Source organism: Ischnura elegans, chromosome 4 (assembly GCF_921293095.1).
Source record: "Ischnura elegans chromosome 4, ioIscEleg1.1, whole genome shotgun sequence".
Lineage (NCBI taxonomy): Eukaryota > Metazoa > Arthropoda > Insecta > Odonata > Coenagrionidae > Ischnura > Ischnura elegans.
Genome location: NC_060249.1, coordinates 133,908,796 through 133,914,479, shown reverse-complemented (window position 1 = coordinate 133,914,479; position 5,684 = coordinate 133,908,796). Strand labels below are relative to the sequence as shown.

At 34.4% G+C, this 5,684-nt stretch overlaps 1 long non-coding RNA gene across 1 annotated transcript; it reads left to right on the top strand.

The window, feature by feature from the left end:
• The first annotated feature begins 430 nt into the window (after window positions 1-430).
• On the top strand, window positions 431-4,343 carry LOC124156951. Its single transcript, XR_006864465.1, has 3 exons — window positions 431-471; window positions 1,142-1,213; window positions 4,302-4,343. It is a non-coding gene; the product is annotated as an uncharacterized LOC124156951 (long non-coding RNA).
• Window positions 4,344-5,684: the final 1,341 nt, after the last annotated feature.

The following is a 5,684-nucleotide window of genomic DNA, read 5'->3' as shown; positions in this document are numbered from 1 at the left end:
AGAAAGTGTAACAATAACTATTAGTGCTGCTAGTTTTGTATTCAATAAAAATATTTGTTTTTGTCAATGCCGGTATGAAGTAATCTTACGGTCATTTACATCAATGAAGGAAATTACGTTTTTGACTAGAATCTGCATATCCGGATACATATTAGTGGACGAAACTCCGCTTTTCATTGCTTTATTTGTGTGTTGTTCATGAGAAGAATTACTATTATATTTCGAAGTAGTGTGAATGCTTAATTTTAGGATGCAATTAAAATCTCGACGAGTCGCTTTTGCGACTAATCTTCTCCTTGACTCATTCCGAATTTTTAATTCCAGTTTTGTTTGAAGAGGATTACATTCCTAGGGCTGGTTAAAACGGAAAAATACATCAACACCGAACTTTTGTCGTGGCCCAGTGCTTATACTGCTGTCTGCTCCTGTGTACTTGAAGTTTCAACATCTTTGGCCGAATATTTACTTGTGGTACGTATTCGAGCTTAGTAACTAATTGTAAAATATGGAAATATATAATTAATTAGGTTTTTCTGAAATGGCTTCAGTGATTATCAAAGAGGACGGTACCATTTATGCCTAATTATTGAGAGTTATTAAAAAAATATGGCTATGGATAACTAGGAGTTTTTGATTATTTCTTCGTACACCATTTCAATTTCAATGCGTTATTGTCAGTGTGTATATTATTCATGTACATTTCTCTAGAACTTATTGTTTTACTTTTATATTTACTTTTATTAAGCCTGTGCATTTAATTGTGCTTTTATAAATCTTATATAAATAGTGATTGTTAAGAGTGGAGTGGAAGCTTATTGTTAATGTGTAGATATAACTTATTCAAGACCTGATGCGGTATTGTGTGAAAATAATACGGTTTTAATGATATCTTGGAGATATCATGATTTCTGTTGCAATAAAAACTTCTTTAAATGCATTTCTTAGTGATATGTTGCGATAAACCTAGGATATTGTACTCCTAAATCCATTTATGGTGTTTATCCTTAGCCGTAGGGGGACTTTCTGCCATTTCCTTTTGCGTTGATTCTATATTCTAGTGATTAGTAATGTTTACCATTGGAATAAATTAATAAATTTGATTTGCATTATCACTTGCATGTTGCTGCTGCTGTTCAAGCAGGTTCCAAGGGTGTCATTTGGCAAGGGAGCAACATAGGAAGAACTAGTGCAAGATGCTAAAATTACTGATTGGGTAAGTTCTACATTTTACACGAAATACCCTGACATTGAACGTTCAACTATCCTTTCTCACCAGTATGTATGAATAGGGTACCACATTGCCATTTATTTGTTTCTTAAGGGTTGAGGTTAGTGTCTGTAGCTTTGAATATATTTGTTGAAGGTAATTCATTAGGGTTCCCAGAGGAAAATGGTGCACTGCAAAGTAAAAGCCAAAAACCTCATAATGAAAGTGGCATATAAATATTAGACACATTGGTTCTCTTTGAGTTCGCACTTAACTTTAATTGTAGTATAAGCTTTACTTTTTTTATACATCACTGATTGGCTGAATTTTTATCATTTTAAGCTTGGCATCATTCTCTTCCAAAGATATTATGGCTTCATCGATAAACATGCAGAAGATAATTCATATTTAAATGTAATGTTTGGGTTTCTTGTTTAGTTCTCGTATTTGTTGTACAGAACACCAAAGAATCATTTTGTCTTCAGTAGAATACATTATAAGGGCCTACTATACTGTATGGTTGAAGTACAACAGAGTGTTTTAAGCATGCTGTAAAGTTGTAATTCTTACTTTCAATTTTCTACTTCAGCATATGGTTAAAATAATTTTGCAATAGGTCATTGCAACATGGTTGAATTTTTTAATCAATGATATTGTAAACCACATACTATGAAGCCACTGCTTTTTATCCTTCAGTCAAGTTTTAAAGTTCCAGTTACGAAGTACCCCCTTATTTTTGCTGAGGAAATTAGTGTGTATGAAATGTTATTATGTTCATGAGATTAATGCTGAAATCAAATTACAAATAAGTGCAACAGTCGTTCTTAGAGAGGGGGGAATTCAAGCCCAAAACATGTTTAATCAAATTAAATATTGCAAGTAATATGATTCCATACTCAAATCCAAGTCGATATTTGGCCTCACCAACAAGTTGTCTCTTCAGACTCCTCTGTCCTCCATAATGTCAACCTTTTCCCCAACTCATCCCATGTCCTCAACCACTGGGTCATTGCATCTTAGTCTTCCTGGTGGGTGCCTTCCCTCTGGTTGACCTCTCCATACTCCTCACTTCTTCTTACATGACCAAGCCATGCAATTCTCCTACTTCTGATCACAGTGACAATATCTTGTTTTATGAAGTTTCCTGCTCTATGTTTTTCAGTATTCTCCAAACCCCTTCGTCAAACGTTGGACCATATATCCTTCTCAATATTTAATTTCCAACAGTTATTTACTTCTTATAAGGCTGCTTTGTTAGGGTCTTTACCTCAGCCTCATTTAAGAGCACTTGCTGTATTATGATAGTATACATTCTAATTTTTATCTATCTTAAGTTGATATATACCTGGAGTTGGTATATTGAGAAGTTGGATCTATGATAATTTTGATAGGCTCCTGTAGCATCTATTAGCTTAATTTATCCCCATTTGTATCTCTTCATCTATTTCATTTTGGCAGTTAATGGTGACAGAAATGTTAGGCTCTGCCACTCTTCCAATTTTCATATATTTAGTTTTATTTTCAATTACCTGTAATCCTACTTTTATTACTATTCTACTTGGGCTACTGATTTGAGGTTACTTTTACTATAGGCTATTAAGGCTACATCAGCAGCATAGGCCAATGTATTTATTTTTCCTTCGATACTTGCCCTTCTTGGTATAGCTTCAGTTGCTTTCAAAGCTTTTTCTAGTGCCAAGTCTCTTCTTCATAATTGAGAATACTTCTTTTGATGGGTAAGTTTAGTTTTTTTGTGCATAAATGCACTGCAATTCTGAGATTCCTCTTTAGTTTCTTTCCAGAAGTGTGGATTGCTATATCCTTTTGGCAAATTACTACATTATATGTTGTACTTAAAGAAAATATATATATTCCATGACGGTGTTAATGGAGAGTGTAAATGTTGTTCATCTCATTGATTTGAGGGTACCATGAAAATTGACTTGAACTCTTCACTGAACAGTTTTCTGGGGTTGAAATCTGTTCTTCATAATTACTAGTGTCTCTTTCGATAAGCAAGTTTGGTCTTGCTGTGCATAAATTCACTACTATTCTGAGATTCCTCTTATACAGTCAATTTTTTCCATAACTATTGACTACTTAATCCTGGTCTGAATGTTATTATAATGGATGTAATACCGGAGGAAACTGTATGACACATTCCATGATGGTGTTAATGGAGATAGGTAAATGGTGTTCATCGTTATAATGAGGGTCATTAATTGGGGGGTACCTACCTTCACCATTGGCATGAATTCTTTGCTAAACAGTATTCTGGGGTTAAAATATGGGATACGTTTGAGAATACCTATTAAATGTGAAATCTATCAACCTATTCCGCTGTTTGGAATGTTTTAAAATGTAAATATTTTTTAAAGGGGGAGAGGATACGATGGTCGAGATTAGGCAATGGAGTAGTTTAATATGACTGTATGCCTTCAATTTGATAATATTTTTAGATGATCTGATAAATGTTGAAATATTTGTGTCAAGGAGTAATGGCAATGGCGTAACTAGGAATATGCTTTGGGAAGGATAGGATGGCCTGGTGTGGCACCCCCCCCCCCCATCAGACAACGAATCAGTCCAAGAAAATTTTTGAAGAATAAAATTCCTGGAAATACATTTGAAATCATTTTGGCACTAAAGATTTAACTTTTAGTCGATGCAGTTCAATATATAAAATAATTATAAATAATTTTTTTATTTCTCTCAGGCTTTGGGGAGGGATCTTTCCCTTCCTCCCCCCGTAGTTATGCCACTGAGTAACAGTGTTGTGGAATGTTAATGTCATATTATTCCTTTTTATAATTTTGTATGCTGACAGGAAGATTGCCATCTTGGTAATTAATTTCCCGAAAGTTGTCTGCCAATTGAAATTTAATTTATTAATTTCCTATTGCTCAAACCATGAAATATGATATAGAAACTTAAGTGATTGCATGTTTAATAAACATCTACTCATTATAGAACTTTATCATGACTGTTGATTGTGAGAATTTGATGTATCACTGAGATGCTGTTCATTAAAATTATTTGTGAATTAATGCTTTTGGTGTAATTAACGAAATTTTATTTATATTTTTAATTACAGGTTCATGTACTCGAGTAGTCAATGTCATTGGTGGTAAAGGAACATAGCAAAATTGAGAATAATGCAAGATGTGTGGCAGCTGTCATCACCTGTACATCATTCTCTCCTACTAATTTGAATCCATTTTAATAGAAATGTTACATCTTGTGCACTTAAGATTTATTTTTTATTTTGCAATATGTAAATAATCTTAGTTTCAATGGAATTGTTAAATCATTCTGGAAATCTTAAAATGTAACATTTGTGGTGTGTGTACATTATATACTTTGGAAAAATGTGATTTTTTTCTTTTATATACCTCCTTTGATGACATCTTTTATGATCTGCAACTCTCGTGAAAAGTACATAAACTGCATGACAGCTTGTGACTTCTGTAGTTTTTCTTGTTTAATTTTGGGGTAGGATAATATTTCCGATTTTTCGGCTCAAAAAATTGACCAGACTTGTCCTCAAATTCCTCGTATAATATCCATTGCGCTGTTTTCATGGAAGTTTACTCGGATATTACATGCGAAATCTCTTCCGATCTGAAGACAACTCAAGAGTCTCTCTCAGCTGATATTGGACTATTCAAAATCTGAAATTATTCCTTTGACGAGAACAAAACGCTATATAGTAGCCCTGGGAGCAGTAATATTAGTTTCGGAAATAATTTACCCTGTTTCAGACAAATATGAGTTTTTCATATCTAGAAAAACGTCCAGTGAAAATAATCAAAACTTGGCTGAAGCGCGATTATTTGTTATTTTTCACGATTTAAAATTTACAAATTGATAGTAAAGTGTTCCCAGTACATCAAGATTGAATATATTATAATTTATAATTACCGAAAATGCGACAGGAATCGCGTATTTATGAAAAAACTGGCATTATATCACTTTCCCCCATAAGACTCTATAGAGACGGAAGAACTAAAATGGCGGACGTCTCAATTCCCATAGTGGAAGTGTATGGAACGACTCGACCCTATGAGGGAGTAGTGTAGAGAACTGCCATCCAGAGGACTCTGGCTCGTGTGGTCGCTGAGAGCACGGTCGTGTGTTGTCGTCACGCGAGGGGTCGGACAGGTGGGGAGTGCAGTGGACGTGGGGGCGTGAAGAATGCATGGGCGTGATTGTCGTTGCGGTCGGAGACGCGCACGCACGGGGGAAAAAGGTCGCTTGTCCGAAAAAAATCGTGTCGCGTGATAGCGATGGATCAAAAAGAATCAAAACCTAATGCAAAAGACTGCGGAAGTGATTTTTTAACCATTAGAGTATTTATATATTATACCTAAAAGTTTCTTCTTTAATGCAGTGTTTACCTAAGGTTTTTGGTTAACTATTGCTATAAACCTTCCAATGATACAATTATGTTCAAAATACTTATTTTTTTGTAGTTACA